Here is a 14,628-nt window from a genome sequence, read left to right as displayed (position 1 = left end):
AGTGACCTGGGGGCCCCCCCAAGGGATTCCCTTAATTTGCAGTGATTTCCTCTCACTTCCTGCTTTGGCTATGGGACAGAAAGTGAAGGAAAATATTCACAATGGGACACAGATTGAAAAGAAAAAAAAGTTACTTTACTCTATCCAATTGGCCAACTTGAGCTACTAAAGATGTAATCTTTCAAGTTTCCTTTGCCAGGCTTTACATGCGGGGAGGTGCAGGGTGGTGCAGCGGCAGTAAATACTCAGAGTCCAGTTCTAGAAATAGAATTTTTATTGGTGTTAAAGTTCACAAGCCCGGTGGGAAAGCCCTAGACCGGGAACACTCACAGCATATAACGATGTGTAACAGAGCAGGTCTCAGATGTGCCGACAGTGTCTGTCTTAAGGGGTGTAATGTGGCCTGGCCGGTCCATACCCAAATAGGGAGGCTTCCAGGAAGGATGGTGTGTCCCTATTCTTTCCCTACTCATCTGGAACCTCTCCCTACTGCTATGCAATGTCCCTAACAGATGGGAATAGCACCCAAGGGATAGCTTCCCCAGTGACCCAGCAAACTATAGAGAAACCATGTTTTTCTTGGCTTTCTCTCCCTCTGCAATGCCTCTGCAGTTGAGCACCACCTGCGGTGTACTGCATCTGCCTACACTGCAGTTTTAATGACTTAAGAGGTGAAACTTGAAGAACTCCGTCGTCTTGAAGATTCTCTGCTTGAAATCTTCAAACGAGACCATAGATTGGAACAACTGCCAGTTACGGTCATCTCACTTAACGCCAAACTTTCTGCAATAATCGAAGGCTAACAAGGTACAATACCCTCAGTGGCATCACTAGGGTTGGTGTCACCTGGTGCAGGTAAAACATGGTGTCAAACCCCCTCTTCCCCCCTCATCAGGCACTCTCCTGTCTAGCCTACCACAGTGACCTGCAGGGCACTGGGCAGGCTAGTTTTGGGAGAGCAGTGCTCCCCAAACCAGCCCCTATAAAAAAAATTATTTTTTTTTAAATTAGTTTTTATTAAAGAAAAGGAGCACATACAGCTCATCACAGACAAAATATCAGAGGAGTGGTGTAAACAGCAAGCAGTAACAACCCAAAAATGTACTTAGACTCCAACATGAGTATCCCAAAAAGTGCATATAACTCCTTCCAGTTTTAACTATAAGAGTCCAGGGAGCTCTGACAGGAGAACAAGCTCAGAAAAAGAGAGAAGGAAAGTCCAGGAAGTATAAAGAAAGAAAGCGGGGGCGGGGGGGGGGGGGGGTTCCCAGCCATCAGATTGAAAATTAGAGAATAAAACAGGTTTCTCATATCAAGACATGGTTACATCACATTACACAGGTTGGGATACCATATCCGCATATGCAGGGGTATACTTAAAGGCGACCCAGCAGGCCCATATCTTTTTTGCAAGGTCAGACTTGCCTCTCAGAGAGAGTGTCCTGTCTTCCATGTAATATAGGTGATCAACCTTGAGCAGCCAGCAACGGAGCGTGGGGATCCTCCTCTGCTTCCAATACCTCGGGATAAGGGTCTTTGCAGCATTGAGGAGATGGGGCGTAATAGAGCGTTTATATGAGCCTGCTGGCTGACCCGAACAGTGAAACAAAACATACCATGGATCATTAGGAACCTCCCGACCCTGAATTTGCTGAATCCAATATAGGACTGCGAGCCAGAACGGGCGTATTCGTGGACAGGACCACCAGATGTGAGCGTGAGAGGCTCGCTCACCGCACTCTCTCCAGCAGAGCGGGGAGGTTTGGGGGAAAAACTGATGCAGTGTCACAGGCGTATAATGCCACCTGGTCAATAGCTTGTAAGACATCTCAGATGTTTTGGAGGAGCCTGAAGCAGTATGCGCCATGGTAAGAATGGTAGACACTTGGGTAGGAGTGAGTTCCTTATCCAAATCCAGCTCCCAGTTTCGGATAAAAGTAGGGGTCCTGTGAGACTCCAGGGATAACAGCGTGTGATAAAAATAAGAGACGGGCTTCTCCACAGGCAAGGCACCTGAAAAAGCAGATTCCAGAGGTGTAAGGTTGTTTATGGAGCGTAGAGGTTTAGGAAGGGAGCGAACAAAGGCCGACAGTTGACAGTATTTCCAGCGATCCATGAATGAAATAGGTAACTCCCCCATGATGGCGGAACCAGCCCCTATAAATGATACGGTCGGTGCCTAGAGTTGCCACCTCATCCCTTTAAACCCGAACACATATTAAATGCACAGGTTCTGTGGCTGATTAAGGAAGTAATTCAACTCACTCGGTGCCTTATCTGCATTTAATTAGCCACAGAAATGTAATTCATATGTGTTCGGGTTTAAAGGGCTGAGGTGGCAACCCTACTGGTGCCGGCACACTGATCCATGCGCTGTCTCGGATAGGGGGTGACACCATCACGCTCAGATATCACTTCCTATATGATGATGTCACCCGAGTGTGGTGCACACCCCCATATCAACCATACTCTACAACTAATGCCGCGTACACATGACCGAGTCCGCCGGACAATTCGATCGCGTGTGGGCTCCAGCGGACTTTTTTATCGTAAAGTCCGGCGGACTTAGAAAGTAGTTTTGACTCAAAATTTGTCCGCCAGACTTGGCTTTCAGAGGTCAATCCGTTCGTCAGTGTGCAAGTCCGGCCGACTAAGAATGATGCATGCTCTGAAGCAAGTACGAGAAGGATGCTATTGGCTACTGGCTATTGAACTTCCTTTTTCTAGTCCCTGTCGTACGTGCTTTACGTCATCGCGTTAGAAATGGCTGGACTTTCGGAGCGTCCGTATGTGGCCAAGTCCGTTCGTTATAAAGTCTGGCGGATTGTTTGCCGGACCAATTCCGCCAGACAATTCGATCGTGTGTACGCGGCATAAAAGTTTTACAGTTACTTTAAGATGCGAGAAGTTTTAGGTGTTCCTGGCCAATCAGCTAGTGAAGTTCTTGTGGCCAAATGGACTCCTACACATTTACAAAAAATAATGAATCGAACCTAGGCAGATGCACTGATTTTCTACATACAGCTGCAAGTTCCAGTTGCTGGAAGGTTACCCAAGAAATTTCTCTAGATCTCTGCAAAAGGATCTCTCCAACTACATACAGGTCCATCCACACCAGACAATATTCTCTAAAGATACACGCACCCTACTTCAATATCTAATATTTCAAAGAAGTCACCCCACCCACCCACTAGAGTTTGCCCGTTTAATATGTTGCACCTTTGTTGTTATTTTTTTGAATTTTTTTTTTTCAACAAAAGTAGAGTAAAGCCTCGTACACACGATCAAATTGTTGGCAGGGGATTGTCTGTTGACAGACTGTTGTCCTAAAATCTTACTGTTAGTACGATCCTTTTGACAATTGTTGTTCAATTTTCGGCCAACAAATGTTGGATGGCAGGCTAGTAAATTTTCAGCAGTCAATGGTTTGATGTCAGATTTTCATATGGTCAGTACACAAATCCATCACACAAAAGTCGAAAGTACAAACAAGCATGCTCGGAATCAATGCTCACCAAACACGGAATTAGCAGAAGGGGCCAAAACGGTGGCGCTCAAGAGCTGAAATTCCTCGTAGTGCATGACTACGTACATGTTTGTGTCACGACAATTGTGTACCGTTAGTATGTAAGCCAAGATCCAGGCACACGCCCTTTTGACAAAAATCAGACGCTCGGTTGGCCAACAATCGTACTGTGTGTATGAGGCTTAAGGCTGGCCATACATGGTCGAATTTCAAAATAATTTTCTTTTGAAAATCTGAAATTTCGTGTGCTTTGTGATCCGATGGTGCTACCATTGATTTTGAAATTCGACCAACCAAGCCTTTAATTTCAAATGTAAACAAAGAGTACTAGTGCACTCCACTTGTCTATTAACCCTAATGAAATAAATATAGGGAAGCTGCCAGCATAGAAAGTGATCTCTACACCTGAAAAAAATTAGTAAAAGAAATATGAATTTTGGATAAAATATAAAATAAAAAAATATCTATAAATTAAACCCATGTGCAAAACAAATGAATGTGCAAATCAGCAAAACAATATAAAAAACACACATAAAATAGTCCTGTGCAATAGAATGCAATCAATAAAGTGCAAAATGCAATATATTGTGACCTGAATTCAAGTGCAAAAAAAGTCCATAGACCATACAAATGATCAATAACGTGCAATCTCCAATTAGCAGCAGTGTTCGTAAAAATATATATTTATATAGGAATATTTCATCTGTGTTTTTTTATATTGTTTTGCTGATTTGCACATTCATTTGTTTTGCACATAGGTTTAATTTATATATATTTTTTTATTTTATATTTTATCCAAAATTGTAGTGTATGAGTAAGTGGGTTAGCGCTGCATATTTCTTTTAATAAAGCCTTTAATTTCACCTCCTGTTGCTACAAAAAATAATTTCTGTGACTGGGAATCTTCTTTTCTTTCTGGGAATCTTCTTTTCTTTCCGGGAATTTTCTTTTCTTACACATGCGCATTTCTTTTTTCGTTTACATTTCTGGTACGATTCTCCCATCATTGATTATAAAATCATTTCTTTTTCAAAACATTTCCAACATGCCTGATTACTCAAATTCGATGGCCGCATGGAAAATCGGCTTTTGGTGCAGCCCACTAATGGTGCGAAATTCGAACAAATTAGATTAGAGCCGTACTAGTAATGGCGACGATCTGTGATTTTTATCATGACTGCAACATTATGGCGGACACATCGGACAATTCTGACACATTTTTGAGACCATTGGCACTTAAAGCGATACAGCGATCAGTGCTATAAAAATGCATTGATTACTGTAAAAGTGTCACTGGCAGTGAAGGGGTTAACACTAGGGGCCGGTGAAGGGGTGACCTATGTTCCCTGGGAGGTGATTCTAACTGAAGGGGGAGGGGACTGTTCTGTCTCAAGGACATATAGCTAACCTTCTTGTCCCAATAACTTCAGATACCATATTTCTTTGATCTCAGTTTTATTAGAACAAGCCAGGTGAAACTACAAATAACAGAAATAGACTTCAATAAGTACAGTATTGTATACAATACAGCATACATTGCAGAAACAACAATATACAATACATGTGATAGTAAAGTTCTCTAAGGGGTGATGGCGATAGATTGAGAAATACATGTGTTGCTTGCTGAGTATTTCCTTCCAAGAATGGTTGCTGTTTCAGTTCCTGTAAAGATTCTACCCAGAATTCCTTGCTTATTAACAACTTCCTTAACTACACATAGTAACTCTAAATAGACAGAACAACTGCAGCAATACCAAAAAGGATCGATAGATGGAGCCTGCACAGCACTTATGATTGTCTTATGTAAATTACACACTTTACATGTATATTGAACAACACAGGTACAAATAGTCAGATGGACAGAACAGGGACTGACTAGAGGAAGTGACGGATCATGATTCCTAGCTAATAGGAACCAGGGGCGGACTGACAACTCATGGGGCCCCCGGGCAATAGGAGAAGATTATGGGGCCCCTGGGCAATAGGAGATTATGGGGCCCCCAGGCAATAGGAGATGATGGGGTCCCCAGGCAATAGATTATGGGGCCACACAGTATACACATACACATACACACGCACATACACACACAGTATACACACACAGAATACACATACACACACTGAAAAGGTACTGGAGAGGCGGGGCAGCTATAATCTTGGGATTTTTAAAAAGAACACAGATTTTTACATACTGTCCCTGGTATTATTGAGGCTGGCAACCCTGATGGGGCCCCTTAGTGGCATGGGGCCTTCGGGCAGTGCCTAAGTGCCCAAATGGTCAGTCCGCCCCTGATGGAAACACACGATCTGTCACTCATCTCAGAACAGAACAGGGATTTGTGTGCTCTGTCCCTCGTGCTCGCGATCGCTCGTGGCTTTTGTGTCATCGCGGACCCCTGCAGTGCATCGAACGCCCTCCGGCGGCACGTGCACGCCTGATTTACCGAACCCGCGAGCCGATGTATAGCTACAACAGTTCACGGGATCGTGCCAACCTGCCGCCATAAAATGACGGCGGCTGGTCGGCAATCGGTTAATGAACACAGCTGCAATAATTGGCGTCTTTAATTTCTGCCTGGAGTTCAGACATAAAATATACTTCAGAACAAGGGGACATGGCCTGGAACTGGTTGCATAAAATATCATAAACAGTACAAGAGCTCTTCCTGTTTATTAGTCGGAAAATCAACCTTTAGAGAATTTCACCCAACAGTAGATCTGGCAATTAGCCAGGTAATCCTCGGCTTCTAAATGTAACATTCGTTGTTCTAATAACTGACAGGACTTTCTGGAATAACTGCCCTACCAACTCTATTTCCTGGCAGACTGTCTCGGTAAAAATGAATGCAAATTTTATATTTTTGCTGTTGATAAAGACTTATGTAACCTTTGAGAGGCTTACTTGAGTGGGGAGAGCACAGATCGCTCCCTCGCTTGCGGAATAATGTAAGCTTGTTGATGAAACACCCACAAGCTCTCCAAGCAGATTGTTTTCTCCTCAGCCTTCTGTTTTATAATTGGATTTTTTTGTTTTTGTTTAAATTGGCCGAGCATGTTACATGAGATACAACCCAATGAATCAAGCATTGCCAGCAGAGAGGGCTAAATGAGTTAAACAGACTTTGCAAGAGATGGAGGGGAGAGCAGCGGGCTGTGTTCTGGAATTCCTCTGTACATTGTGGCTCCAAACTTTCTTTACGGAAGGCTTAAAGTCTATCTAAAGCCGAAACTTTTAGGGAATTATGAAATCCTTTTCCGTTTTTTGTTTTCTGCTGTTGGTCACTTTTTTGATAATTAATCAAAATAGCAGGTCAATATAGAAGGTTGGCAAATTTGATATGGCACCAGATTAAAACAAGTTGCAAATAAACATGTTGCAAAATATACCAACCCATAAATCTAATGCCCCGTACACACAATCGGATTTTCTGACAACAAAACCGTGGATTTTTTTCTGAAGGATGTTGGCTCAAACTTGTCTTGCATACACAAGGTCACACAAATGTTAGCCCAAAATTCTGAACATGAGAACGCGGTGACGTACGAGACGGACGACGAGCTGAGTAGAAGGAAGTTCAATAGCCAGTGCAGCTCCTTCTGCTTGATTCCGAGCATGCATGGACTTTTGTGTGATGGAATTGTGTACACACGATCTGACCTTCCGACAACAAAGTGAAGTTGTCGGAAAATTTGAGATCCTGCTCTCAAACATTTGTGTGCAGAAATTCCAACAGCAAATGTTGGATGGAGCATACACACGGTCGGACTTTCCGACAACAAGCTCTTATCGAACAAAGTCTGACCGTGTGCACGCGGCATAATAGTGTTCTCCATCCAAATCCAAAAAATGTAATCAACCTGTATAAGGAGCTTGAGATGGTGAGAGTGGCCTCTTGCTGTTGCATGTGTCCATTCTTGCACACTTAGTTGAGCTCCCATACCTCTAAATCAGGGATATGCAATTAGCGGACCTCCAGCTGTGGCAAAACTACAAGTCCCATCATGCCTCTGGGTATCATGCTTGTGGCTGTCAGTGTCTTGCTGTGCCTCATGGGAGTTGTAGTTCTGCAACACCCGGAGGTTCCACTAATTGCATATCACTGCTCTAAATGATCTCTCTGATGGCTGACATGATGTTCCTGACAATGACCCTGCCACAGCCCAAGTTAAAAAGACCACAAAGACCTAATATGCAGGAAATGATTGGTGAAACCACATGAGTGCTTATTTTTCCGTTAGAGTGCCTTGAATAAGTATTCATACCCCATTGAAATTTTCCAAATTTTGCCATGTTACAACCAAAAACGTAAATGTATTTAATTGGGATTTTATGTGATAGACCAACACAAAGTGGCACATAACTGTGAAGTGGAAGGAAAATGATAAATGGTTTTCCAAATTTTTTGCAAATAAATATCTGAAAAGTGTGGCTTGCATTTGTATTCAGCCCCCCTTACTCTGCTACCCCTAACTAAAATCTAGTGGAACCCATTGCCTTTAGAAGTCACCTGAGTAGTAAATAAAGTCCCCCTGTGTGTAATTTAATTTCAGTATAAATACAGCTGTTCTGTGATCCCCTCAGAGGTTTGTTATAGAACCACAGTAAACATAAAGCATCATGAAGGCCAAGGAACAAACCAGACAGGTCAGGGATAAAGTTGTGGAGAAGTTTAAAGCAGGGTTAGGTTTTAAAAAAAATATCCCAAGCTTTGAACATTTCACGGTGCACTGTTCAATCCATCATCCGAAAATGGAAAGAGTATGGTACAACTGCAAACCTACCAAGATATGGCCGTCCACCTAAACTGACAGGACGAGCAAGGAGAAGAGAAGCAGCCAAGAGGTCCATGGTAACTCTGGAGGAGCTGCAGAGATCCACAGCTCAGGTGGGAGAATCTGTCCACAGGACAACTATTAGTTGTGCAATCCACAAATCTGGCCTTTATGGAGGAGTCACAAGAAGAAAGCCATTGTTGAAAGAAAGCCATAGAAAGTCCCATTTGCAGTTTGCGAGAAGTCATTTAGGGAACACAGCAAACATGTGAAAGAAGGTGCTCTGGTCATATGAGACCAAAATTGAACTCTTTGGCTTAAAAGCAAAACACTATGTGTGGCGGAAAACTAACACTGCACAACACCCTGAACACACCATCCCCACCATTAAAAATGGTGGTGGAAGCATCATGTTATGGGGATGCTTTTCTTCAGCAGGGACAGGGAAGCTGGTCAGAGTTTATGGGAGGATGGATGGAACCAAATACAGGACAAAGAAAACCCGTTAGAGTCTGAAAAAGACTTCAGACTGAGGGGGGGGGGGGGGGTAGGGGCGGCGGAGGTTCACCTTCCAGCAGCACAACAATCCTAAACATACAGCCATAGTTACAATGGAATGGTTTAGATCAAAGCATATTCATCATGTGTTAGAATGGCCCAGTGTAAGTCCAGACCTAAATCCAATTGAGACTCTGTGGCAGGACTTAAAAATTGCTGTCTATAGACGCTCTCCATTAAAATCTGACAGAGCTTGAGCTATTTTGTATAGAAGAATGGGCAAAAATTTCACTCTGCAGATGTGCAAAGCTGATAGAGACGTCCACAAAAAAGACTTGCAGCTGTAATTGCAGCAAAAGGTGGTCCTACAAAGTATTAACTCAGGGGGCTGAATACAAATGCACGCCACACTTTTCAGGTGTTTATTTTTATTTTTTTTAATTGAAAACCATTTATAATTTTCCTTCCACTTCACAATTATGTGCCACATTGTGTTGCTCTATCGCATAAAATCCCAATAAAATACGTTTATGTTTTTGGTTGTAACGTGTCAAAATGTGGAAAATTTCAAGGGGGTATGAATACTTCTTCAATATTGGCTTTTTAAAATATCTAATTAATTAATATAGAGTAAGGACTTAAAGTGCTGCTCAAAGCTGGAGAATAAAAGATTTCCCTGCTGGTGTGCAGAAATGTGGGAGCAGGCATCCCCGTGCACTAATTCAGGAGTGTGGACATGTTTAAAGTGAGACGCCGCTCAAACCAACCCAGTGCTTTAGAAAAGGATGGAACTGTGTGTGGGCTCAGACAGTGCTATTCTGGCCATGCCTGCTGATACATTTTTACCCCCAACCACTGGGGCTTACTCACAGAGTCTCTGTGGGTGGGTGGGTGGGAAACACGTCAACGGGCATGACCCAGAGCAGTGCAGGCTGAGGCCATACAGGATTGCATCCACTTCTAAAGCACCGCATTGGTTTGAGCGGCATCTCACCTTGAGCAATAATATAAAGGTTGGATAAAAAGTCTTACTGTAGCATAACACTTTTGGTAGTAAAATAGTACATTTTGTATAGAGATTTACACATTAGACCAAAAAGAGGGACATCTGAAGATCAACGAGGGGCAGGGGGATTTGGTCTCAAAAGAGGAAAATCTGAGGATCGAGGGACAGGGGGATTTGGTATCAAAAGAGAGACATCTGAGAATCAGCAAGGGACACAGGGATTTGGTCTCAAAAGGAGGAACATCTGAGGGTCCACAAGGTGCAGGAGGATTTGGTCTCATAAGAGGGACATCTGAGGATCAATAAGGGACAGGGGGATTTGGTCTTAAAGGAGGGGACATCTGAAGATCAATAAGGGTCAGAGGGATTTGGTCTAGAAAGAGGGACAACTGAGGATCAACAAGAGAGAGAGGGATTTGATCTCAGAAGAGGAACATCTGAGGATCAATGAGGGACAGGGGGATTTGGTCCCAAAAGAGGGACATCTGGATCAATGAAGGACAGGGGGATAATGTCTTAAAAGAGGGACATCTGAATATCAGGGAAAGAGGCACTTAGTCTCAAAAGAATAAGATCTGAGGATCAACGAAGGACAAGGGGTGTTTGGACTCAAAAGAGGGACATCTGAAGATCAACGAGAGTCAGGGGGATTCGGTCTCAAAAGAGTGAAATCTGAAGATAAACGAGGGACAGGGGAATTAGGTTTCAAAAGAGGGACATCTGAAGATCAATGAGAGTCAAGAGGATTTGGTCTCCAAAGAGGGACATCTGATATTGATAAGGGATGGATTGGTATCAAAAGATGGATAGGCCCTCCAAATGAGAGACAGTTGGGAACTATGGGTATTCTGACAGCGACGGGAGAAGCAGCTGTCAGGATACAATAGCCAGCAAGGGAGATTCCTCCATCCTCAGTGTTTAGATATATTTATTATCCCAGCATGGAGAAATCTTAACATGCAAGGCTAGCCTTAGATAAAAGCTAGATGCATTTCTCAGAAGACGAATCAGCATTGTGTCTTGGTCTGTGCCCCTGGCAGCTGGATTTTCATAGTGGCTGTCAATGCCCTCCCTGCGGAGGAGGGTGTACAGAGGCGATAAGTACAACACACACCAACCTGGACATGCCTTTCTGCCAGGAACATAATCCTCTCATAATTCTTCTTTATATTGCATACAAGAGACACACATAAAGCTCTTTTCTATTAACTGCATGTCTTGAGGCTTTACACAGATAAGTAAAATTAAGGGAAGACAGATTATACCTACGGACATGTACAAGAAAATCTTCCCTGTTGCCGCTATTTCTGTTGTGTCATTTTATCTAGCAATTTTTAAAAAGCTACTGTTTGACATTATAATGTATTTCCAGCAGAGCTAAATTGCATCTGAGCACCGCAAACATATTATACATACAAAGCACAAAAGTCTCCATGTACATAACGAAAGACTAGACACCCTGGTATTTAAAGAGGTAAAGTGTGTTTCTCCTTTTGCAGCCAAATTAGGATAACACCTGGAGTATTTTATATTTATTACATGTCCCCCTTTACATAACATGTTTTAAGAAAAAAATATTTAAAAATTGCAGCTTACATTTTTAAATGGTGTATTCTGGATCTTCCAGCAGGGAAAAATCTTAGGTAGTTCTGTTTGTTTATGAATGGGCTGGGCAGCCGTGTATACCATACCTAACTCTGTCTTCACTGTGCAGATCTTCAGTAATAGTTTTTAACACTGTGAGTCCTAACAAAGGGTTAAAGGTATACATGCTGGGCTTCTTTCATTGTATGTTAATGAGGACAGACTTGGGACAGGCTCACTCACTCAAAAAACCTTGCAGTCAGCCATGACTCCTCCTCCTGAGAAACATTTTTTTTCTTTTTTTTTAGATATGCTGTGTGAATGGGAACACATAACAAACATAAAGTTGGGTTTCTTAAAATTTGACTACAAAAGTGGAAAAGCTCATGGCTGCTGTAGCAGCAGACTCTCGGCTGTCAAATATTCACATTTAGGGTACATTCAATGGCCATGCAATAGCAATAAAGTAAATAAAATAGTAAAAAAAAGAAATATAAATTCATAAATATTAAAACATATAAATAAACGCCATCGCACTTAATTCAAGCATTTACTGTACGTAGGACACACACATGTATGTAAACGGCAACTGTGGCACGCGTGTGAGATATCGCCACCAACGTCAAAATGACAGCAATAATTCTAAGGCTGTAATTTTGGGTTAAAATGGTTGTAAACCCTTTACAACCACTTTAACCTACAGGTAAGCCTAGATTAAGGCTTACCTGTAGGTGCTTGAAATACCTCCCAGACCAGCACGGTCTAAGAGATATTTGCAAATCGCCATACACTGATTTTTTTTCTGCGCATGCGCCGGAGTTAGAAAGGGCACGCTCAGCCGTTTCTAGATCGGGTCATGCCGTTAAAGGCGGCTCCCGCAAGCATGCGCAGGAGTGACGTCACGCGACTCCGGCCAGTCACAGAGCTGGAGTTCACGGCCCCAGAAGGAAGAGGGGTGAAGAATAGATGCTTGCTACTAGCGAGGAAGAAGGGGACATTGTGGGCTTCTCCCGCAAGTAAGTGTCACATAATGGGCTACTATGTGATGCATAGTAGCTCATTATGCTTTACCTTTGCAGAGAAACAAAGAGGAAGTAACACCCGTCAGGGTTTACTTCCATACTCCATGTACTCCAAACTCAGAAAAGTCCCTTCTATTGCTCTTAAGCCCCATACACACGATCAGAAATTCTGCCAGCAAAAGTCGGATGTGAGCTTTTGGTCAGAAATTCCGTGTGTATGCTCCATCGGACTTTTGCTGGCAGAATTCCAGCCAGCAAAAGATTGAAAGCAGGTTCTCTATTTTTCGGTCGGAAAAAGTTCTGATCGGAAATTCCGGTCGTCTGTTCAAATTCCGACGCGCAAAATTCTTACGCATGCTCGGAAACAATTCGAGGCATTGAACTTCATTTTCTTTTTTTTTTTACAAATATAAGTTTATTCAAGGTTTTCACATACATGGGGTAGAGCCCCCAGGAAAAAAAAAAAAAAGAATACAAAATGACAACAAAGACAATGAAGGTCGCAGCCTCCACAATGTGCAGCATAGTAACAGGAAATGTGACTATCAACTACATCGACCTCATCAGGAGTCCCCCCTCTGCCAAGGCCGACAAGGGGTCCACAAATATACCAAGTACAGTGAACTCAAGGTCTAGATCCAGAGGCCGAACTCGCGGCCACTGTAAATAGTCATTAGGTCGCATATTTAAGGAAAAGTTTTGCAACGGTGCATAGACATAAGAAAAAGAAAAGAGGGGGGGAAGATGAGAAAAGCAGAAAAAGATGGGGGGGGATGATGTAGAGGGAAGAAATAGTGAAACGAGGGGGTGGAGAATTTAAGGAAAAGGAGAATGAGGGAAGGAGGGGGAAGGAAAAGATTAGGGAAGGGAAACGGAGGAGATTCGGAGTCCCCCGCTCGAATGCCTGTCAGCCCCCCTGACTCCTCCTAGTGCCCTAAAAGGGCTCTACCTTCTGTCGAGTACACAAACACATTCCAGAGTGAACTTCATTTTCTCGGCTCGTCGTAGTGTTGTATGTTACCGCGTTCTTGACGGTCGAAAGTTCAGAGAACTTTTTTGTGACTGTGTGTATGCAAGCCAAGCTTGAGTGGAATTCCACCAGAAAAACTATCCAAGTTTTTTCCAACGGAAAATCCGCTCGTTTGTACGGGGCATCAGTCTCCAAATCCACATTTCTTCCCTCTTTTTTTTTTGTTGCGGTTGTAAACCGACTTCCTGCTAGAGGGTGGCCATGTTCTCTATGGTCTCTTACTTATTTTATATTTCACCAAAAATTCTGTGAATCAAAATAAAAAACTTTTAATATATATAGTTTTTCCTGATAATATGCATTTGATAAACAGCTGACCAAATATTGTGTGAGATTAAAAATTGAAACTGCCACCATCTTATTCTCCAGGGTCTGTACTTTTAGAAAATATGTAATTGATTGGAAGTTTAAAGTATATTTTTTTTATCAAAAAAAGATAAAAAAATAAATAGAATAAAAGATTTTAAAAAATGCCCCCATAGACAAGTGGCCAAAGGAGTAGCAGCATGTATCGTGTTTTTGTGCATTTAGAACTCCATGGAAACTTCTCTAATTGGAATGCGTTTCCTCTTTTCATAGTACATCAGTAGAAAAAAAAAATCACATTTAAAATGTACGATAACAAGCATTAAAACACATGTAGGTGCGCACAGTAAACATACCTCCCAACTCTCTGAGTTGGGAATGAGGTTCACCTATTAGTTCCCGTACACACGATCGGATTATATTGTCGGGAAATCCAATCGTGTGTGGGCTCTATCTGACTTTTCCCGTAGGAGTTTCCAACGGAAAAAATTTGAGAGCAGAACCTCAAATTTTCCGACAACAAAATCCAAAGTCCGATCGTTTGTAGAGAATTCCAATCGGACAAAGTGCCACACATGCTCAGATCAAATTATGAGACCGAAAGCTATTGACTACTAGCCGCAACATAGTCCCGTCGTAACGAACAAACGTCATCATGTTCCGAACGATCGGATTTTCCGACAACTTTGTCCGACCATGTGTATGCAACACCAGTTTCGGACAAAATCCATCTGAAAAAATCAGACGCACACTTAAAGGAGAATTATACAAAAAAAGAACTGCTAAACCCACAAGTGCTTTTTGTTACCACTACTTTTCCCTTTTCCTGAAAAATTAATTGTGCAACAATTTTCTACAGGTGTAGGACCAGCCTACAAGTTAG

At 42.5% G+C, this 14,628-nt stretch overlaps 1 protein-coding gene across 2 annotated transcripts in view; it reads left to right on the top strand.

Moving 5' to 3' along the window:
* The window catches only part of LOC143975574 (kyphoscoliosis peptidase-like), a 114,227-nt gene that overhangs the window by 55,368 nt on the left and 44,231 nt on the right, over positions 1-14,628 (top strand). The gene's annotated exons all lie outside the window — the stretch shown is intronic.

Source organism: Lithobates pipiens, unplaced genomic scaffold (assembly GCF_037356315.1).
Source record: "Lithobates pipiens isolate NorthernLeopardFrog02 unplaced genomic scaffold, aLitPip1_a1.2 Scaffold_13, whole genome shotgun sequence".
NCBI classification, from domain to species: Eukaryota; Metazoa; Chordata; class Amphibia; order Anura; family Ranidae; genus Lithobates; species Lithobates pipiens.
The sequence above is the reverse complement of the archived record's forward strand: the minus strand, read 5'-3'. Positions and strand labels throughout refer to the sequence as shown.